General features: G+C 45.3%; 2 non-coding genes and 1 pseudogene across 2 annotated transcripts; all 3 read right to left on the bottom strand.

Annotated features, from left to right (window-relative positions):
• Nucleotides 1-8897: 8897 nt before the first annotated feature.
• On the bottom strand, nt 8898-10843 carry LOC145400225 (uncharacterized; annotated as a pseudogene).
• A 9707-nt stretch (nt 10844-20550) lies between these two features.
• Nucleotides 20551-20622, bottom strand: TRNAG-UCC (transfer RNA glycine (anticodon UCC)). The gene has a single exon. It is a non-coding gene; the product is annotated as a tRNA-Gly (tRNA).
• A 1748-nt stretch (nt 20623-22370) lies between these two features.
• TRNAG-UCC (transfer RNA glycine (anticodon UCC)) lies at nt 22371-22442 on the bottom strand. Its single transcript has one exon. It is a non-coding gene; the product is annotated as a tRNA-Gly (tRNA).
• Between the last annotated feature and the right edge of the window lie 1500 nt (nt 22443-23942).

The following is a 23942-nucleotide window of genomic DNA, read 5'->3' as shown; positions in this document are numbered from 1 at the left end:
ACATTACCTTTGCCATTAATTTATAAAAGGCACGAATCAAGGTTGTAAAATCATTAGCATCTTCTTTAGCCCCAAAGCGGCGATGAGTGTGCCGAGAAGCTCTATGGAACGGGATATGAAAAGAAGTGGTTTTGATGATCTGTTACTAACTGTACCTTCACTGTTTTTTTTACCCGTGTCTTATAGCACCCATTTCGCAGGTCACACATTTTTCAGCCAGCCACCCACCCACCTAGCCAGCTAGCCTTCAGCCAGTCGGTTACCTAGCCATCCAATCAGCCACTCACAGCCAGACAACTATCTAAGCTGTCACAGTCAACCCAGCAGTCAGTCTACGCCCCATCTGTGTAGGAGTCAGCCCCGCCCTTAGATACCGTACTACCGCCACACCACCAGGCATCTACCACCACTACCACCATCATCCGGGAACACTCATGACATCTATCATCACCACCACCACCACCGCCAATAAGTAACACATCACCTACAACACCACGAGCATCAGAGAACACCCACTATCTCCACCATCGCCACCACCACCACTAAAGAACACAGCCCTCTCTGAGCTCCATGGCTGACTTGGCCTACATTTTGACCTTTTCTGACCTCTCCATGCCCTGGGACCTCTCTTCTCACGCCGCCTTCAGGAGTGACCTCGCCAACCTGACCCGCACTTACCTGGAGGGCTCGCAGTACCTGGTGACCTCACTTCCCGGCTCATGGAATCAGATTGTTGACCTCGTACATGTAGAAGATGACCCCCTCGACCCCACCATGGTACGGGAGGTCATTATGAGAGTGTCAGAGGAGTTAGGTGGTTTAACTTGGCCTGACGCGACACAACATGAAACTCTGACTGCAGCCCAACACGGACCTCTAACCGAAACTCCTGTCAGCGGGGATGAAGCTGCTGACCTCCCAGGGGATGGACAAGAGTCAGCGAGAGCCAGTCTACGAAGAAATCACTCACGAGTCAGGTCACGAGAGATCAGGTCACCTCAAGGTCACGCATTCCTACCGGGCAGTATGATGGGTCAGATGCTGATGATGAGAACAGGCCGACCCTCCACCAGGCATCCAACACAAAGGTCAGCTCAAATTTGCTTCACTCAACCAACATTTATCGAAGAAAATATTAACTTATTCCATATTACTTTATTTCTGCAAAGTTAGGTACGCCATACTAAGAATCACTGTTACTGTTTATTCAGCCATATTAAAATGATTATATGATCTCATTCCACTACAGTTTGTTGAGGTACGGAGTAGTATATATCCTTCCCATATTTCCAGTGCCAGAGTGTAGTACATTATATCAGTATTTACACAGTCGCATTAAGATGATTCCATTACAGTTTGTTGGAGATGAATAAACCCACGTCTGGCTGGGAGAGTAGGGAGAAAAGGAAGAAGACATTTGACTACGTTTTCATTCCACTAGTTTTTGTTGAAGAAGAGAAGACCTAAATCTGACCCTGTAACATTAAGATGACGCTGTTCTCTCTTTTCCCACCACAGTTTGTTTAAGAAGATAAAATCTGGGTCTAATAGGAAGGAAGAGAAGCAGAAAAAGAAGACTCCACCGGTGATCTTCGTGCCTGAGGAGGACCGTCCCTGTGTCAAGAAGGCCGGTATGTCCTCCTTTGGCTTCCTCTCCTTCGCCCTCGCCGTCGCCAATGTCGTCATCAACATCGCCAATAATGTCAATAACAATAACAACAATAACAACAACAATGATAACAATAACAATAACAACGACAACAACGTCAACATCGCCAACAACAACAACAATGTCAACAGTGCTAATGAGGTGCAGTTCGTTTGTCTGTTTACCAACATCATGATGTTTGTTTAGGCTGATGCTGATATGTGTTTCCATTTATGTGAATGTCGCTATCAATGTTTTTTTACAATTACAAGGAACTAGTGGATTACTTATATAAAAAAAGTGTTTTCTTGTAAATACATAATAGATTGTTACATATATATCTACGGAATTTAAATGCACATATTTGTGTACCGTTCATTTTTATGAGTCTTTTATGAACAGTAGGTCTAATACTCCGGAGACCTTATTATACAATTTTCCAGCGTACCGTGCAATGTTCTGTGTAATTATTATCGACAGTCATCCTTAACGAAATCAACTCATCATTAGGTGGACAGGTAAATGAGAATTTTTTGGTACAGACATCAGTAGTTATAACGAAAGACTGTCTGCGCAGGTGATGGTGGGTCGTCGTCTCCAGCGCCTCCTGCAGCTCCGCCAACAGCTCTCACACCGTGCCACCTTCACCACCATACACAGTTCCAGTAACACCGCCACTATCAGAGACATCGCCAGTACCAATAACATTGCCAATACTGTTGACGGGAACTACAGTGGTAATAACAATACCATTAGACGTGGAATGAGAAGAAAGAGAAACAGCGGTAGCGTGTCAGGTACTGGTGGATGGGGCCGTGGGAGAAGCAGCAGGGACACCTTGGGCAGATCAGAGAAGTCAGCTGTGGCTCCCCTGCAGGTGAGAGCGTGCACGTGTGATTACCGCATTCATAGTGATCACTGCGATTTTCGTTCATTATATTATACTCTGCACTTGAATCTGTGCATACTGTGACACATAGCAGATGCAGGAGGTTACTCAGCAGTGGAGCATGAGGTGTGACGATCATTCAACATGTAAATGGCGATAATAGATGCTGGACCATTTCAGTGCGGGGTCATCATCACCAAGACTGTTTCCCCACTGTTTTCTTCCCTTCCCCACATTCCCCAACAGTTCTCTACTTCTCCGCCCATCTATCTACCTCCCCTCTCTTCGACTTTCGCAGTTGGCTTATTCCCTTCTCTTACCCAGGGTATGAGAGAAGGGTTGCAGGGGACGTGGTGTGGTGGGGCTGAGGACGGGGCCAGCGTGAAGGGGCGAGGTCTACTGGCGGTAATAGCCCTCCTGGACATGTGGCGCCAAGCACTGCCTCACCCGTCACCCTTCTGCGTCGCCCACAGGTACAGCACTGGTAGCTGGGGAGGAAGGGAAGTCTGTGTAACTCAAAATTATATCTCACCAGGGTCCTTTCTTTTACCCCTTCACTCCGATGACGTAGTTTTGAATTCTTATTATTACCGGATTATTTCATTTAACTTTGGGAAGATGTCTTTTAGCAGAGGGGTCAATGGAGACCATATATAACACCACCCTATACAAAATAAAATTACGGAGACGGCAACAGAGGTTTAAAACATTTCTTTCTTCAATATAGTTCATCGTTCACTCCACATATTGGAAATAATCTTCGTATATCTTCTTCGTGGTTATTGTTTCCTCTTGTGTCCGTCTCTGCCCAGGCTGTGTAGCGCGGCGGGTCACCACCAACAGGCAGGGGGCGTGGCTGCGGTTGTGGGCGGAGTGGGCGTGAAGGCTGCCGTCCACCTCCTAGCCCAAGCCAGGGGTCTTAATCCACGCTACCTGACGTGGGCGGTGGGACGTGGCCGGGAGGACGTGAGGAAGTGTGGGCGGCTCTTCCCGGGCTGCGAGAACTCTAACCCGTCTGTAGGACACATTAGCACTGCCTCGAAGGTGACTTAGGTGAGTTACGGGGTGCCTAATAAATAATGATATTTCACTTTTTATTACTCCTCAGTGATTTTATTCGGCTTTGGAGGGACGTTTCATCAATTTCTTTGCTAATAGTGATCTTTCCTAGATTAAACATAATCGTCTGGTGGCAGTAATAATTAAAGCAGAGATCGTCATCGCAATGACGAGGTTAATTTGGGGTGCCTGCTTTACTGAAGCAATTACCTGTACTGAAAATTATTTTCGGTGTTCTTCACTTTAAAATTTACGATAATATACACGCACGGACGCACGCAAGCACACGCTCACACACACACACACACACACACACACACACACACACACACACACACACACACACACACACACACACACACGCACACACACGCACACACACACACACACACACACACACACAGTCATGACTGTCTTATTTAAATGTTTAGCATGTGAAGGCCTCAGTCTAACTTCGATATCGGCATTATTCGCATGCTTTCTGACAAACTCTCTATTTTGTTTTCCAGGCTAAATGTTCCCTCTGAAACTTCCCGTATTGTGGGTGGTTGCAAAGGGAATGGCGGCAGGTCCTCACACTACCAGACTTCCCGCTACCCACCTCTCCACTCTTTATGCCCAGTTTCACCGCAACCACCACAATGCTCTCCACTCTCTTCCCCGTGTCAACAGCCACCACACCAACCACAACATCCAGACCACCAACATCAGCACTACCCACCATTCCACTTCTCATGCCCATACCAAGACAAAGCAAGAAAATGAAAGTAAACAATATGTATGGGACGAAAGAGTGAGAATGAGGACAAAAAGATCCAAGTGTTCCTCCGATCAAAAATCAGATCCCGCCAGTTCCATCCTCAACTTCCTCAGCACCTCTGTCCTCGTCACCAACCTGGTCATCAACATCATCACCAGCATCAACGACAACAATAACAATAACAACGATAATAACAATAACAACAACGACAATAACTTCAACGACAACGACCTGACAGTGAACGTGGTGAACATGAACATGAACCAAGCCAACATCAGAAGGCGGGAGTTGCCATGGCGACCAAGGAGGCTTCAAGAGTCCGGTCCTGACCCAAAAAATCCCGTTATCTCCTGCTCTTGTCTGACGCAGGATCTTGGTCTGAGCCACCAGTCTGCCCTACATGTTTCTCAGTCTCACACTCAGCCTTCATCCACTACATACCCAGACACAAAGACAGAAATTCATGGAATTCAAAACGCTATTTCCACCCATTTAGTCGCTCCGTGGAATAAATTACCAATATTTAATAAAACTAGCGACATGAATTCGCATGGCAGCTTATCAGCTACAAACGGTGAACTTCAGGACAGCCAGTACAACAGCAGGATGAAATTTACAGCAGATAGTTCAGATGAAGAGTCTGACTGGAGCTCATCTGTGTCCCAGGCCTTGATGAGTGAGCGTGTCCTGGCGTGTGTGTCCTGGGCTGTGTGCGGGAGGGTAGGTGCGGCAGCCAGGACCTCAGCAGTGTCCTGGGTGAGCGAGAACCTGGCCATTTCCGTACTGGAAGTGGAGCTGGCCCAGGTGCTATGCCAGGACCAGCGGGACCGACTCCACCAGGCCATCTTCAGAGGCAGGTACTCCACCTACTGCCACACCTTCTCACAAAAGTGTACACATGATGATGGATGACTGACTAATACTATGACCTTTATTCATGGTGCATATTATCTGCATTACGTGTGCTTCATGAGCATCATCATTTCTGACCTCTCTTTCCCACCCAAGCATAGGCTCTGGTCGGGCGCAGAAAACAGGGCAAGATATAACACCAAATAAGATGTTCAAGCCCTTATCGTATGTCTCTCCGGACACAGCTCATTCAGCTCACCTGTCCCGATTGCCTCTCAGTTCCATAGCCTCATCAATGTCTCCATCTAACTTCTTGGCCTACACACCCTCATCCACCTCCAGACTCATTCACACATACACTTTTCATCATCCTATCTTCATTCATTCTCCTCTTATGACCGTACCATCGTAGCACACAATAGTCATATTTTTCGGGGGGCTGTGTCACTTCGGAACTTAATTTTGATTATGGTATCCTATTTTTTTTTGTTTTTTACTGAATACCCTAGCTCCTGGCCCCTACCGATCTTCATGGGGTTACAGAGAATTCGAGGATGGAGGATGTATGGCTATTATAGTCTCATCACTGGTAAACAAACGAATAAGTACAGGCATTTGCTTCAGGCTTCATAATAAATCTAATTTAGAAATATCTTGTTTATTTTCCTATACTTGCAGGCCCATTGTTTGAGACAGAAAAAGATGATCTTTGAAATCAGTAGCCATTGAAACTATTTTTGATTCACATACACTCAAGCACTGATGAATGTCGGCAATAGAACGATATTATCTGCATCATGAAAATGTAGGTAAGGATAATGATACAGCACAATACCACAGAAAAATGTTTAAAGTGAAGTAAAATATACAGTACAGAAAAGCATTCAAGTCTTAACCAATCGACCCGCTACTATCATCATCTTTTCCTATGCTGTTAATATGATCTCTTTTTATGCTAACAGGAGTTTTTTTCATAAGTATTATCAATACAAAACCAGCAAAAAAAAAAAAAAAATAGTTTTCGTGCGGTCAGGCCTTGTTTAAAAATACCATCAAACAACAAGCTTTTTGATAAAAATTCGCAAATGTAAGTCGTGCTTGTTAAAAAAAATAGTTACGATCCTTTATGAATATTTTTACTCCCGAAACACAAGCAGCGTCTGGTGTTGGTAGCCATACTGGTGTCAGTGATGGCGGCGGCAAACATGGCTTCTTGGGCCCACTTCTGTTTAGTGTTGTTTTTGTTGGCAGATGAGAGTTTTGAAAGATCCTGAGGAACCCCAGTTAAAGATTCAATTTCTCTGGATGTTGATCCAGCCAGCCCGCCTAGTGATCGCCGTTTTCTTCTCCGTCTTCGCCCTCCCACGTTGTTCATGTTGTCGTTCATCGTCATCACCATGTTCATGTTCTCGTTGCGGTTGTTGTCATTGTTATTGTTATTATTGTTATTGTTGTTGTTATTGTTGTTATTGGTGTTGACGACGATGTTGATTATGAGTTGCACCGTGAGGATGGTAGCGCTCATCACGGCCAGAACGTTGACGCCCGAGCCCGGAGAACCACACTTCTTTTTACTTGTTCGCCGTTCTCTGCCGCCTCGAATTTCAAGGGATATATTTTCACTCTTTACGTCCTCACGTTCATGGTGAATTTGAGTTAGTAAATTTCTCCTTAAGATCTTTTGTTGATGCTTTTCTTGCAGTGTTCCAACATTTCTCTGTCGCTCTCGTTTACCCCTCTCTCTTATACCTCTGGTACTGTTTTCATTTACGAGGGAAAGTTCTGTTCCTAATTCACCTAAGTTAGTTTTTCTTTCATCTTCAGCCAACTTGTGCTGTATATTTGCTTCTTCTTCTTCTTCTCCCTTAGCCACCACTTCCCTGGCTCTTGTTTTCTTCGTTGGGACATCGTCTAAAGTTATCAGATCGTAATGCCATACAGAGGAGTCAGGTCCGGTGTCTGTACTCCCTAAATACCGGGCAATACCGTCACTAGTACCTGACTTTCCAATCCCTAAAAAGCCTAGAAGGAAAGGGATCGAGGTACTTTGTAGGTGGAATCTCAGAAGCATTACTGATGGTAATTATTTTTTACATGCGTGCCTCTGATGTTCAGGGCTGCAAGAGTCTTTAGTGACGATAATGCTGGAAGTAGATTGGGTGCAATCAACAAGAAGGTATGTATGTATTTCAACGGGCGGCTCGTACACCTGGTAATTACAGTATTCAGATCCACTAACATAAACTGTGTGCTACGTGTTCAGAAGATGAGGCGGTGTGACGGTGAGACGGGTTTGAGGTCAGCGGGGTGTGTCGGGAGCCAGCACAGCACAGCACAGCACAGCACAATGCAGGGGTCGCTGTGTGTGTCTGTTTATCAGTTGATAGCGGGATCAGAGGTGCGTACAGGTAGGAGGAGGTGGATGGCTGCCCTCCCCGTCCAGCCACACAGCAAAACTGACACAATCATTCAGTCACAACCCAACTTGGAGTCAAACATGGCTACCTTCTGCCCTCATTACCGCCTGGCTGCTCCGACTGACGAGTCCGTGAGTATGGGCGTCCTCTTCTCCCAATAAGTAAATTCTACGACGTGTGGCGACCCGATGAATTTAGATCTACCAGCAATGTAGTTCCTCTACAGTGGTACGGAGCCCGCTGTACATAACCAGAACGCTACAGACAAGGTGCTGTCTTTATTTCTTTCCCCATTCGAAGAGTAGTGGCCCGATGTAATGCTGCTCAGTCCAGACGTTTAAGGAAAAAATTGTCTGACTACCATTATGCGATCAAAATAATCTAACCATTCCTTGGATTAAAACCCTCTATGAATCGCACTGAACTTACTGAACCATCAGACTCCATTTACTAGATGTATGGCAATCATTTTTTTTTTTATTCAGGTTAGATTATATCAGAGGTAAGGTGGTTTGGCCTAATGAAAGAACTCATACAGTACTTCAGCAGAATTTACTTGGATTATTTATACAACGCATTAATCATTATTTTCTTTAATATTATTTTTGAGATACAGTACATAGCGCAGGAACGAAACTGAGTAATTATTGCAGGTATCTGATCCTTAACTAGTAGTCTGTGTATCAGGTGAAGGTGGTTGTTATTACGATATGGTCAGTTCGTTAGCAGTTCAGGCTCAAGCGAAACAGCACTAGGTCAGCGAGGTCATGTTCAAGGCACAAGGTCAAGTCAGAGAGGGCAGAGTCAGGGTCCTCTGTCTGGGATGTGGACACGAGCTATAGAGCAGTGTTTATACTCTTGCTTGAACTCATGTACTGAATGTTTATATATATATATATATATATATATATATAGATATATATATATATATATATATATATATATATATATATATATATATATACACACACATACACTCATTTTTATCCAAATTGTTACAAATCTCTTCACAATAAACTAGTGTGAATATTAATGCGAGAAATATGACCAAAAAGACCGACTTCTGATAATAATTCATTTCCAATGAGACTATTTTATCGTAATATTTGCTTCAGATTCTTCGTGAATGCTGTCCGTGGGCACTGATGTTTTGGGTTAGGTAGAAGTATGAGGCGAGAGTGAATATCAAAATGAAAAATGCAAAACAAAATTATGTCCTACCATTTTCACTGCTACTGAGACTCGTGTATGGTAAATATTGGTGAAGATGCTTTATGAATACAGACCCCTGGACGCTGAAGTTTGCGGTGAGGTCAAGGTAGAAATGAGGGTGATCCAGGCCGGGTCAGGGCAGGACGGGTGGGTAGAGCTGCAGTTAAGGTCATCTCGCCTGCCCTTCGCCGCGGCAGTGAGAAGCATCGCCCCCTCCACCGGCCGCGGCTGGCGGGGGTACCATTCCACCAGGGCCTCACTGACTCCACGGGGGACAGCAACAACAGAAGCACCACATAAGAGTGACCAGGGATACAACAGATGGCAGGGAGTAATATGAAGTGAAAGTCGGAATAATAACAATAATAATAAAAATAATAATAATAATAATAATAATAATAATGGCTTTAACAACTTTAAGACCGATGTGTCCCCTTTACGACTAGCCTACAACAACGAAACCACTTAATGTGCTACCCTAGTCAGTACCTGTGTTGACCACATCCACTCTGTTAATACACACTTACCTCAACACCTCAGCCAACACGTCCGCTAAGTGACCTCGCTTCACGGCCGCACTGTTGACCTCGCACATGTTCCTGAGAGCGCAGGCGGGGTCATTAGTCACCAGGGCCGTCTTCAGCGCCCTCAGGAAATCCGCTGACACCAGGGCAGCCACAGCCTCACCAACCCTGTACATAACAACTAGTACTGATTATAAGCTTAAATGATAAATTGAAAGCATAAAGCATAGTAAATGGTGCTACGTGACATGACAAATAATATCATACGACAAAGCTAGTGGTATAGTACTGACTGACTGTGGGTGATGGGAGGTCGGGAAACTGTGACGCTTTAAATACACATGGAACTGTTTCTCGTATCTGGAATTATACAAATTGTTGGTAGCCTACTCCTTTTATTCTAACCTTGTCTAAAATTACCATCTCTCCATCTTGAGTGCATACTGTAATGTAGCAACAGATTAACAATACAGTATGATGCTAGTCTTGAAAAAGCGCCATGGGAAGGATGTAGGGCTGTTGTATTGTCCTTTTCTCCCTCTGCGCTACGTGAACGAAAATCTGGGCCAACATGAAATAAGCTGCAGAAGGACTAAGATCGGGTCAAAGTGAAATACGATGCAAAAGGACGAATATATGGGCTAGTTCAGTGTAAAAAAAAAGTGCAGTAGCATGTATACTGACTCTGTTGTACTGATAATACTGATTTACTAATATACTGACCCAGGTAGTGACGTATTATGCTCGTGCCGTCGTCGTCTTCCTCCCATGCCGGGCGGGATGGTGACGGTGTTGTCGTTGTTGATGTTCGAGTTGCTGCTGGCGGTGTTGATGTTGTTCAAGTTGTTGTTGTTGTCGTTGTTGTTGTTGTTGTTGTTATTCAGGTTGTCGTTCACGTTGTTGGCCACCTGAGGGATGGGTCATTGGGTTGGTGGTGATGCTAGGCTTGTAAGCTGCTTTGAAGATTATGTAACCCATCTTTCTTCGAGATTCATTCTGCACATTACATCTCAGTATCCTCTCATGTGTTAGTGATGTAAACTATGTCGTTAGTAAAAGGATATAAACAGCTTTCAAGACAATGTGAAGGAATGCAGTGCAAAATAAGTAGCTAAGGAAGAGGTGCTACGAAGTATTCTATCCCACCTCGATTATAAAACTAAAACAGAATAATACCTTATATTTTCATGTAGAATTACAGAGTTAACCATAATGTATTTCAGCCGAACAGAATTACAGAGTTTATCACAATGTATTTCAGCACAACAGAGTCTAAGTTCTTACAAGGCCGACGAGGTTGGCGACGGAGAAGAGGAAGGAGAGGAAGCTGTAGGTGTTGAAGCCCGAGGGTGCGAAGTCCTGACACTCCCCGTTGCCACCGTCTGGGAAGTAGAGGAGGGGCGGGGGGGCTTCTGTGGTGGTGGTAGTGGTGATAGTGGTGGTGGTGGTGGCGATAGTCTCGCCCCGCCTTAACCCCTTCATCACCACTCCTCCATCCCGTCTCACACCGTTTTTCTCCCTCCTCCAGAAGATACCGAAGGGATCGATGAGGGAGGTAAGGGAAGAGAGGAGACTGGGTGCCGGAGTGGTAGGTGGGGTACGAAACGGAGGCCACGGAGGGCGAGCTGGAGGTGGTGCTGTCCAAGGGGGCCCTGAAGGTGGCCTAGAGAGAACCTGAATCTGGGACAGGTGGGTGGAGCGCCAGGGTGGAAGAGAAACGAGTTGTAGCCTCCCTGCCTCGCCTGACGTCACACACAGTAGGGCAATCGTCCCCACCCACACCCACAGGCAAGGCAGCACTCTCACATACATGTAATTCTTTGTCTCTTGACTCATGAATTGTTTTTTTGTTAAGTGTTCATGTATACGAGCACGCTTACTTTATAGAAATTATTGGTTGTGGAATTTTTTCGCTTTGTTTATCCTGCAGAAAATATTCTTTTCAGTTGTAAAACTTTAATGTAGCCCTAATCGTGCCCCGTTACCGTTGGGGTAACGCTGTGGCGTGTGAACAAGGCGAGGCAGAGGTGAGCAGAGCGTGGTGTGATGGTGCCAGGAGTGATTGGTCTGACTACACGTGTTGAAGTCCCTGGTACTTTCTGGACGAGGACGGGGACGAGGTTCAGTGAAAACAGTGACGCTCACTGTACTTCGTTCCCACTTGGTTAATCACCCTACCATGACCAGGTGCATAGTAGGCCGCTAGGTGAATGATTACAGGCTTATGGTACAGTACTGTTGCTGGAACAGTAAGAACATGCACACTCACACGCGCACACATTAGTGAGTACACAGGCAAGCACGCACGCACACTCATACGCGCATGCACAGGCACACGCGCATGCGCACGCACGCACGCACGCACACGCAAACACACACACACACACACACACACACACACACACACACACACGCATGCATGCATGCACAAAACTTCGTTACAGTTTTCATAAAAATTTGTTTACAGTTAAACTGACACAGCTCATTTATCTTAAAAAAAAAAAAATCTACTCCTAAATTTCTGCCACTGGTGTATCATGGGAGAATTAATGAGCAAAATCAAGAAGTTGGGAATGTTGCAGCTGTCCCTGCATGAGTGTCACCAGCGGCTTGTATGAAGGCGGCCATGAGGGCGTGATGGTGTGTGAGTCTGGCCCACACTCCCTCTGTACACCTGTAGCGCCGCCCACAATACCGCCTACTACCGATCTCACTCCGCCCCGCCTGCCCCGCCTCCTCCAGCTCCTTCAGGGACACCCCGGGCCACAGGCGGGACACCCATTCCATGTGACTCACGCTGACACAAGGAGATATTTTGATATAGCAAAGAATAAGAGACCAGTTTCAGTCACGTATCACTGTTGATTACAGCATCTCATCAACACATTAATTAAATTAACTGGAAAAAAAAAATTAGTATGCATACTACTGGAGAACTGCATCTATAGGTGGTACTCCAAGATGCATTAATTTTACAGCTTTTATTAAAAGAAGAACAATGCTCTAACTATCAAAAGGTTCGGCATTCAGTATAAACATTCTCCACTTAACCTTTAAAGTTGGCTTAACTTCTCTTCTTTTTGAATACCAAGCTGATCCACTATTTGCCACTAACCTCAGCACCTCAGCAATAGTCACAGCAAGGTCTCCCCAGTCAGCAGCCTCTTGGTTAGCCAAGCAGAGACTCCTGGCAAGGCAGCGGACGTCCCCCGTCACCCCCGCCTGCAGGTAAGCTTTAAGGAACGCTAGACTCACCACGCTGGCCACCTCCTCACCTGCATCACCACCATCAGGAAGATACCACTTGTTAGGCTTCAGCGCTAGTTTATGAGTGGGAGGTGCACATGCAGGGGGAAGAGTTAGTGTGAGAGGTACACATGGTACAGGGGAAGGAAGGAATGGGACACAGACAAGGGAAGCAACAACTGCAGAAAGGAAGCGTCAAGGAAAAGTTAATGATAGAGAACAGACCAAATGAAACAAAAGATTTAACAATTACTCTCCAGCGCACACCTGCTATCAGTACAGTACCCCTAAAGCCTACCATCACAGACGAGACTGAAAACAGATTTACAAATACCTGATGCAGACAGAGGTTAATGCTCCATGGCACTATTCGAAACATGGAAACAGAAAGCAGCGTTATAAACATTCACATAAAAGTGGATGACCTACAAATATAGGAATTGTTAGAATCATTCATACACAAAATTATGCGGTTTAAAACTTAGCCATAAACCCTGAAAACATAGCTGTCTCATTCAGATATATCTCACCTGTGATTATCTCGTTTTCATCCTCCTTCCAGCACACTATTTCTCCAGACTCATTCTTCTCCTTCTCCTCTTCTACTTCCCCCTCCCACCTCCTCCTCCTCCTCTTCTTCCCCATACCGGTAGTGATCATGGTGAAGACGTTAGCGTTGTTGTTGGCATTATTCTCGTTGCCGTCCTGAGGTATAAGAAATGCCTTTGTCATAACTATACCATACTTTGGAAACTGTCTCTAAAAAGAATTAGGTTCTGAAGTAGTTTGTCATATGCTTTCCTTTTCAGTTTTTATGTCAGGAAGTTGGAGAAAGGGCAGCAAGACGTCAGGACATGGTTACATGAAGGTGATTCGTTTGTGGTCACGCCTTACAGGATTAAGACGTCTTGCAATGCATTATTACATACATACATAGATACATGCATGCATACATATACATAAATACCTATTTCGATTCACCGTGGCTGATCATTCAGTTTCAGCTTTTATATTTTTATCTTTGTCGTTCTGTTCTCTTCCATTCCCCCTCTCACATTTTTCTCCCCTGCTCCTTCCATGTCCCTTACTGATCCTACATTACTTCAGTCATCACCAACAACAATTAGTGAACAACCACCACGAGCAGCCAAAACGCTGTCAGAGCATAGCCTTGCAAATTTTGTGTCTAGATTAACACTCAGGCTCCTCAGAATCAATCTTACGTTAAACAGATTTGTCTAACATTACCAGGGAAAAAAATAATGGAGAACATATGAGCACAAGAGGGTAGCTGAGGGCAATATCAGCACTCTCGAGGTCTTCTACTCACTCTAAGCTGGCATATGGTCGTAATAGTGGAACATAATTCTGACATTAGCCAGTATGTATTGTAATCATGGAGAACATCTGACTTAACTGGATGTTGATCTGACCTGCACGACGTTGTTATTGATGTTGTTGTCATTGTTGTTGTTGTTGAGGTTGTTGTTGGCGTTGGCTGCCAGGATGCCCACTAAGTTGACGCCGGACATAAGCAGCGCCAGGAGGCTGAAGGTGCTGAAACCTCCGCCCCCGCCCTCAGAGTTCTGGCAAGGCAAAAAACATCACGGAAGGTCCTGGAAGGAAGTGCAGGGAGCAATCATGACTATACTCTCGTCATTTTAACTTGGCCTAAATTTATCAACTCTCCATCTTGAATGTTAAGCTGCAACAAGATGAAAACTAGAAGAAAGTGCTAATCATAAAGAAGTGCTATGAAAAGGCTGTAGAGGCGTACTGTTGTTATATCCTGCCATTAAGGAACGGGACATAAGCTACAAAAGAACGAAAATAGCCAAGTTAAGGTAAACGAACTACAGCTTGAGCTACGCAGTTAATAGTATTACTATTTTGAGGTCTTCACATAATCACTTTTATTATCACACTGCCTTATTCATCCTGTTAAGACTATCTCTCATGTGAAAGTACTGTACCAAAATAGAATATTATTTGTTGAGATTATACATGCTAATTCTTTTATTTAAGCAAGTTACGGCACTGATGTTACAACAAATAGGTGATGTGCTGACGTAATCGACTAGAATTTTACCTCACATTCTTCCTGCTGATTTGGGAACCATATGACAGGCGGTTCAGTTGTGGTGGTGGTGGTGGTGGGCGGGGTGCTAAAGCGACCGTAATCATGCATGACCCTGGAGATGGCACCAGGTAGCGCCTCCATCACGTCGTGGGGTAGCACCGCAATCTTTCGTCCAACTGGCGGGCCTTTGACTTGACGAGGAAATTGCGGAAGATCAGGGAGATGTCTGTACGCTGGATGACGGCCGTGGAAATTTATGGGGGACCGGATAACGTTTGGCCAAGGAGCAGGTCTCAGCAAAGATCGACGCTCTAGTCTAGTGGGCTTATGCTCCGAGTTATGGTTTATGGGATGTCCTTTAGTATTCCTACGTGGAACAAGCATGCTGACGTTGCCAGTCCCAGCATGGGTCATCTGGCAACAGCACAACTCGGATATAATGACCAGCACCAGAGTTATCATGGTTGCTCAGAGTAGTGTCTTGCATTCACCAGCGCCTGTCAGATGTCCCGTGCAACTACAGTGATCACCTAGTGTCATGAGTCTTTGAGGAGGGCCCAACCGAGCACTGGCGTGTGTGAGACAGGCGGGCTAAGTAACGCTCATTGCCCACTTGAGTTATAATCAAGGCAGCTGCGGAAGGCGCAGTGTTCTCTGATCCAGCTCTCTCGGGTGTATCTGGTCGTCATGGCTGGGGGACTTACAGGTAGGGTCACGGGAGAACCACGAACCACGTATCCATACACCTCCACGCTGCACGCACGCACGCACGCACGCACACGCACACGCACACGCACACGCACGCACACGCACACACACACACACACACACACACACACACACACACACACACACACGCACGCACGCACGAGAGAGAGAGAGAGAGAGAGAGAGAGAGAGAGAGAGAGAGAGAGAGAGAGAGAGAATAGGCCTCGACACACACTACATCTCCCCTATTCGCACCGTCACTCACGCATACAAAACATTCCTTGCCGTTACAAAAGATGGTGGCTGACTGGGATCAAGTGGCAGTCCTTTTTTGACAATGACTCCAAGACATGCTGGTTGGATCCAAGAAATGGGACACGGTGGTCAGATGAAAAACTGCTTTCTTCACAGGACAATACACTATCCACCATAAAGATCTGAACATGGTATAATGGCTTCCACTTTTTTTTTTTTTTTTTAGTAGCGTTTTTAATGTAAAGTTTCTAAATCTGTTAAACTTTTCACCGAAACATTTGCTGAAGAACACCACAACATTATTTTGAGGGGAAAATCCTGTTTAAATTTGTCAGTGTTATCACCATCATCATAACCTAGTTTCCCATATTCATATAGGCTACACTGGACATGGAGAACTGAAGCACGGTTCTTTGATCTCTTTGAGGACATGAATCGCAGGAGAAATGAAGTCACGGGTACAAAGAAGGATCTAAAGGTTTCTAACTCACCACTCTCTAAAGAAGGGCTATCCATGTCCACTGGTTTGGTTACATATTCATGACATTAGGTGTATATCAGCAGTGTTGATGATACTTTTACCATCAATGAATCGAGGCAAATGCTGATAACAATGAATGATCAAAGTTTGTCATGCAATGATGGGTACGTATAATACAGAACCTGAAATATTTATATGGCTCTTATCTTACGTAGGAACTATGTATAAAGTGCATAAAGTTATGCACACATACGAATCATGAGATTTTATAGGAATTTTAGCAAATATATTTCAGACATCAGTTTTCCTCTGATCACGTCCTCTATACTTGTTCCACATGTCTGAGCATATTTCTGAACCAGAGAGAAATATATCGCTGTTCCCTGCACGCGTTATGAGATAAAGGAAGTAGGATACGTCAGTTTTCTACAGTTCATTAAATGACTGATAGGCAGGGAGACCAACAAGTGGCTACCATATGAAAAATCCTGGTTGGCATACTTAACGGTAATTACTTAAGGAGAAGCACTTGAAGATTTGTGAGAAAAAAAAAAATCGATTCCTGTTGCCACTATCCTTTGGCCGCCTTTGGATTTCATGTAAATAAGGGACAGAAAGAGCTATGATAGGCAAGAACATAGGCAGCACATGAACACAAGAAAGACTCATCGACACTTGAAACTCGCAGGTCAGAAGTGCCTTGACTGAAACATGAGGCACTGGTGGCAAACAGGAGGCGAGCATAGGCAGAGCAGAAGGCCGCACCAACACTTGAAATTCGCAGGTCAGAAGTGGCTAGACTGGAAGATGATGGCACTGAAGGGTGTGACAGGTGTACGTGTTGCCACAGTGCCATCCGGCCCTTCCACGGCTGGCGGCACGAAGCAGCCCCGCCCTCCAGCTTGACTCCAACCCAGGCACCAACTCCACCAAACTCAAACTGTCAGGGAACCACGTGTGGATATTGATCAGCTGCATATGTGAGGTATGTAATGATAGGAAGTTGATGTGGATGCATACTGATATCTCATAGTAGTAAGAAGATATTAACGACAATCACGGAGATAGTTCCATACACGGCAGAAATATATGTAATCTGTTCAGTCTGGTGTATTTTTCATTTTATTTTAGCTACCTCTAGACAACTGTATTCTGGTCAGGAGAGATTTTCCGGACTGGAGGAGTTAGATCGACTTTCACGACTCTTCATTAACCACTTAACTATTCGAGATTTCTCCTAATACTGTATGACATCATCTAGTGCTGGCTTGATTGGAAAGAAAAGGAGTAATCGGACTGATGGACTTACTCACTGATAAGCTACAATGTGCTAACAGGAATATATTTCATCATTTCACCAACCTGAGTACCTCTGCCAAGTCTGCTCCCAGCCGTCCTAGCTCTACACTCCTCTGATTGGCCTCACAAAGGGTTTTCTTCAAGCACCCAGGCGGACCCCGACGAAGACTTTGTCGGAAGGGCAGCCTTGACACGAGCCTAGGAATGAGAGCGGAGTGGTTTGAGGTGTGACTGACCGCTAGTATGGATGTCAGTGTGGAGTTAGGAGCTAAGATCGACTTCAATACGGGTGACATCAAAGTCACGATCTGGTCTTGATCAGTCAGATTCGAGGAAGACGAGGTAGATAGCAGGATGTCATTCCGTGCAGCCTCTAAGATCGCCTGGCGCCACACCCTTAGGAAGATCACACCCACAGCGGCAGCAACATGGCCAGGCCCGGGAGTGATGGGTTGAGTGTGAGTGGCAGTGGAGGGAGGGGGAGTGAGAGGAGTGCCGGTGGAGGCTCCAAGATGGCGGCGGCGGCGGCCGGCAAATGTCACCATGGTCAGCAAATCCAAATTGTTGTTGTTGTTGTTCTCATTGCCGGCCTAGAAAACAGCGGCAACGACTGTTAATACTATTGCTAATTCTAGGGTACATTAAGCAGGAGATCATTTATCTGAGAATAAAAATCCTGCCCCAACAGCTCAGTTAAAGCATCTCATTTCTAGTCATTACATTTATATATAACTAGTTACTTTTGCGCGTTCACGAGAATCACATTAGGGTGTCAGTGGGGACACTTTTGAAGAGGAGATCATCCACCCGCTTAAGTGCTAATCTCTCACTGCCCACCGTGGTGGAGTGTAAATATATTCATGTTGACCACAGTGACCACCACATTCACTGGCATGCACTGCGTTTCTCTGGTTACCGTAGAAACATCATATACAGGTATTAAGTCAGTGGAAATAAAGAAGCTTAACAGTTTTCTGCGAGTTTGATTTTCAGTGTCTTATTATATAACTAACATTAAAATATACTTCTGAGACAATATTTTGCTAGCAAATCATTATTACTGGGGACGAGAAAACAGAGGAGTAAAGAATAAACGGAAGTGCACCTGTATATTATCGTTGTTGATGTTGTTGTTGTCATTATTGTTGTTGAGGTTGTTGTTGGCGTTGGAGTCGAGAAGTGAGACCAAGTTGGCCACAGACACAACCATGGCCAGGAAACTGAAGGCGCTGAAGCCACTTCCGCCTCCGCCACCATCCCCCGCGCCCTCACACTCTGACACCAACAGCAAACACAGTTTACGTTATCTGGACAAGTTATGCCTGTGACTGAAACCTATACGGGACGCTGTTGACTTCTTTGATTAAGAGATGCTCATGTTAGCAACACCACATTACATTTACCCATTTGTCTGTTAAAATTCCCTGTTACCACACTTTGTGCATGGAAACTCTCTTGAACCATGAACGATTTTTTTTTTTTTTTTTTTTTTTCAATCCAATAGGGACAGTTTCATTATAAATAAATATAAACTGGATACATGAGGCAACAAATATTGGAGTTTTTGTGATGTTCAACCAGAGAATACAGGATCCAGGAAGGCCCCATGAGTTCCCCTGTGGCACCGTTATCAACTCACCTGAGCTGAGGTCGGGGAACCAAATAACAGGGGGTTTGGCCGTGGTTGTTGCGGTGGCGGCTGTGGTGTATTGTGAATACACTCCCTTCACCGCCTTCGGCAGCAGCTGCATCACATCCAGTGGGATGGATCCAGGGCCCCCTCTGGTTACAGCTACACGCACTGTTTGATCGTTGTTCTGAAACTTAAATCAGTTGAAGCATAAACAGCACTCCAATTACAGAAATATACATTGCAGTATTTGGCAGTATATAAGTTTGTTTACCATACCTTTGGTAGAGTATGGCCTCTGTTGCCCCTTGGGAGGTTCAATCTTGAGTGTGGGTGGGGCGTGATGCCTCCTGTGTCGTGTCTCCCAGCACCCATATAAAGTTGGTGGGGTCGTCGGAAGTCACGGCGTGCCACCAGTGAACCAAGCGGGAAGCCGGAGGTTCTGGGGTCGTCACGTTGTGTCATATCCTGGATGGGTCTGTTGTTGCGGCCAGTGATCAACCCGCGTCCTATTGTGATGTTATCTGAAGCATGATGACAATGATTTTTACAGGGTTTCGGTTTTCCAGGACTTTAATCGTAACCAGTAGAAGTGTTGTGACTTACCCAACTGTCCATAAGACGGCTGCATCTTCATTGCCTCTCCTTCGTGACCTTGTAGTGGCCTGTTCTTCCTCCACCACGCATTCTCTCTCCAGACAGTGCCATTTGAACGTAACATCGGCCTGTGAAAGTCCCCCGTCCTCAGTTCATAAAATTCAGATCGTTCTCTACTGTTACCATCCTTGATGTCATGAAGAAAGTCTGACCTATGAAAAGTCTGCCTCCACGGGTACTTCACCGACTCTTGACGTTTAACCAGAGTGAGAGAAAATATTACTAACAAGAAGTTTTCTATCGTCAACATTCCGAAGAGCGTACGCGGTAATATTTCGCAGCGTGGCCTGAGTTGCGCTTACAGACGGCCCTCTGGTGGCGGTGTGACGGAGCCAGCCACGGCAGGGAGGAGTGGTGGTGAAGTCCTTGGGAGGGGGGGGTGGAGGGGAAGGGGAGAAATGGTGGGAGTCTGGAGAAGGAGGGGCGGGGGAATGAAGGGAAGCGAAAGTGGAGGAAGGAAATCGACTCACGATCTGAAGTTGTGGTTTTTCCTTCACACACGATGGTGTTTGTATTAAGGGCAGAATGAACGCCCTGCACTTTTCAAATAACATATCCTGGACTACACATCAGCTTATCACAAACTATCAATAAAAATTCCCGGGTATGGAAGCTGTATATCTTCTTCAGTGTATTATATGTCAGATATATGTTCTTGCCAGGGTTGCAGTGTGTGTGAAGTAGACACTGCCAGGCGGCACGCACATACACCACATCACATCACACTCTTCATGATTCAGCTCCCATTACTGCTGCAGGACACGCTATCCTGTTATTTCCACACCACCTGACTAGGGAATCAACTTGATTTGTCAGCACCCAAAAGACACCACTGCGATGGCCGGGAATCGAACCCGGGTCAACTGCTTGGAAGGCAGCTATGCTCACCACTATACCACCATCGCTTGAATCTTAATGTAATATTTTGTACAACATATGAGAAAGAGATCGCGCTCCTTCAGGTTTTACATGAGCGGCAGGTTGACCCTATAGACAGGGCTTATCTAGGGGTGCAACTCTTATCTAGGGGGTAACAAAACAACGCAAGAAGATAACGAGACAGGTACGTTTATAACATATATGAAAGCTCACCACCCCCTCCAGCAGCCAAACCCACTGAGTGTAACTGGCAGGAAAAGTTAAAAGGAAGTACCAGCAGAAAACAAAACTGAAATTAATGCTTCATGGAAAAGGACGACAGGAAGAGATGGACCAAGGAGGGAAAGGCGAAAGGTGCTGGTTATAAGAGCCAGGGTGGGATCTGTGGTGGGGATGAGAATAGCAAAGGGAGGACAGAAAGGACAGAGGTGGTGGTGGTGGTGGTGGTGGGGATATGTGAGAGGTGGTCGGGTGAGAGAAGTTCAGATTGCACGAGGGTCACTGAGGCAGGCAGTCAGTCTTTGCCAAGTCTCAATCTTCCCCTTGAACACGACCCACAAAAGACAATTTTACGCCCAGGTCCCCGGTTGTTTTAATGGGTGAAAAGGGGCAAGGAAGAAAACATATTTAATCCAAAACTCTGGTCCGAGTGTTAAAAAAAAAAAAAAAAATGGTGGCGTTGGTACTGGGAGAGGATGCTGGCAGAGGGTAGAAGGAGATGAGGTTGATGGAGGTGGTGGTGTAGGTAGTGATTGTTTAGACGATGGTGGTGGGGAGATAGGAAAGAGTGGTTTTGAAGGGTAAATGAGAACTGGAAGGGATATAAGGTTGGAAAGGGCTGTGGTACTGGTGGTGATGGTGTGGAAGTAGTGAGGGTGGTGGTTGAATGAGATGGGATTGCAGGGGAATGGAGAGCAAGGTGATGGTGGTGGGGTGTGGAGGTTGCGGCAAGTGGCGGCGTGATGAAGAGCGGTGAGGGGTTGTTACTAGGGATGGGGTACGTGATGGGGTGTTATATAATATGATGGTGATGGTGGTGGTGGTGGTGGTGGTGGTGGTGAGTGTTGTTTGATAATGTGGTAGTGGTGGCATATGGTGGGATGTTATGTAATGTGTTGTTACACAGTGTGGTGATGGTGGTGGTGGTGGGATGCTGTTATATAATGTGGTGGTTGTGGTGGTGGAATATTGTTACATTATGTGGCGGTGGTGGTATGTGGTAGGGTGTTGATATATAATGTGGTGGTGGTGGTGGTGGTGGTGGTGGTGGTGGTGGCGGGGTGTTGTTATATAATGTGGTGGTGGTGGTGGGGCCCGGAGAAGTGGAAAGGGAGGCATTCGTATGAAGTGGGGTTTCAGGAGTGCTGGTGAGGTGTAGAGGTGCTAGGCAGGGTGGTGGTAGTGATGGTTATGGCGATAAAGGCAGCCCTGACTGCCACACCGGCTGTCCATACACGTGGCAGCCTAACTGCTCGCGCACACTCAGTGCACCCACACACACGGATTTATCCATGTAACTGCTGTTTAATGAAGATTCTGACGCATAAATATTCATAGTCATGCATAAAGCTATGTGAACTGTAGAGAATCAGCAATCTGTGTCATATCACATGCTTTGAAAAGGTTAAACACAAATTTATACATATATTTTCATTCATCATCGAACCTAAAAGTGATGAGGAGTGGGATAACACCACCCAATGGGTCATATACATCTTCATCTCCCACGATGCTGCTAAGGTCTAAGATCACTCATTCATTAAAAATTCCTGTCTGCGATGGCCGGGAATCGAACCCGGGTCAACTGCTTGGAAGGCAGCTATGCTCACCACTATACCACCATCGCATGATGGATGTAAGTGTTCTTTTACCTTTTGAAAGCCCGAGATCATGTTTAGGAAGTCTTCTCAAAAGATTTAAGTTCTGCGTGGGATGAAAAGAGGGAGCAGAGGAGTTGTCAGAATCCGATGTGTTGGATTTATGGTATGAAAGAGGGTAATTATTATTATTATTGTTATTATTATTATTATTATCATTATTATTATTATTGGAGAGTATAGACAGGTTAGAGAAATACCCCTCTTAACGGTAAGGTGGCTGGGTGGTACAGAGGGAGACTACACTGTAGAATTTACTTGGGCAATCTATGTATCAGTCATTTAAGCCCAAAGGATGAGGTGGGTGTTAATTCTTATCTGACTCAGTTAAGGCCATACGTGGGATCATGTAAGAAATTAAACCCCTAGAATAGCGTACACTTATAACCCACAGTGAATATTATCCTGTACTTACAAATACATTCATTAATTAAAACTTTTGGTGTACATCATCTGCGCACGCGAAAGGGATGAGAGGTGGGAGGGGGATGAGAGGAATGTCAGAGGAATGAAAGGAATGCGTGAGGCCAGTGGGTAGTCGCTCACACACAGCCTGTTATCTACCCAGCTCCTGGCCTCCGCCCGTACCCACCACCAACACACTGCACTCTCCCCCCTCCCCAGCACACACACCTCATGGTCAAGATCAAGCCATGGTTGATCTCTAGCCTCTTAACATCCCACAACACCTCTCGTCATGAGACCATCAAATACTAATCGCCTACATTTTTAGCCCCAATTTCGAGAAGATTTACAGACATGAAAATACACCAAACATAATGATATCAGCAGACAGCTGTGGTGCTGGTGCAGCAGGAACTAACGAAGTTGGTTGTGATGATGGTCAAGCTGGGCTAGGTGCATCAGCAGTAAACCTTGGTGTCATCTGAGTATGAGGCCCGCTGTCATATGCACTGAAGTACCCTATACCGCATCCCTGACCTCTGGGCCTATAATCCTAAATAGGTGATTTCCTATGATAGGCATAGGGAAATTTTATTTCTGCACATACAGTAATGCCCCTCTATCTATCAAAGGAAATCGCCTATTTAGTAGTATACAGCACGCCCATCAACAGGAATGTGGTATAGAGTACTTTCTATATAACAACTAGAATTGCACTCAGCAGAGCACATACCTCCGCCAAGGCCCAACATGCAGTTCCTTTTAATTCAATCAAGTCCTATTTGTTACTGTACGGGATCTGCAAAAAGACTGCCCCCCCTATTAAAGCTTATTTAAATTCGTCAGATCCGGAATTTTACATGGATCCTCACCAAACTGTACACATTCGTAGATACCAACATCCTAAATATGCATGATTTTTTTCATCAAGATCCATGCAATATTCACTGAAAAATTTACGAAAATGTCGAAAAACGCCCTATCTCACAATGTTAGTGAGAAAAAAAAAAAAAAAAAATCCTGGATCCGCACGTTTATCCGGATCCGCACCAAAATTTATTGGA

Source organism: Coenobita brevimanus, chromosome 51 (assembly GCF_032717465.1).
Source record: "Coenobita brevimanus isolate Jiangsu-jjx chromosome 51, ASM3271746v2, whole genome shotgun sequence".
NCBI classification, from domain to species: Eukaryota; Metazoa; Arthropoda; class Malacostraca; order Decapoda; family Coenobitidae; genus Coenobita; species Coenobita brevimanus.
The sequence above is the reverse complement of the archived record's forward strand: the minus strand, read 5'-3'. Positions and strand labels throughout refer to the sequence as shown.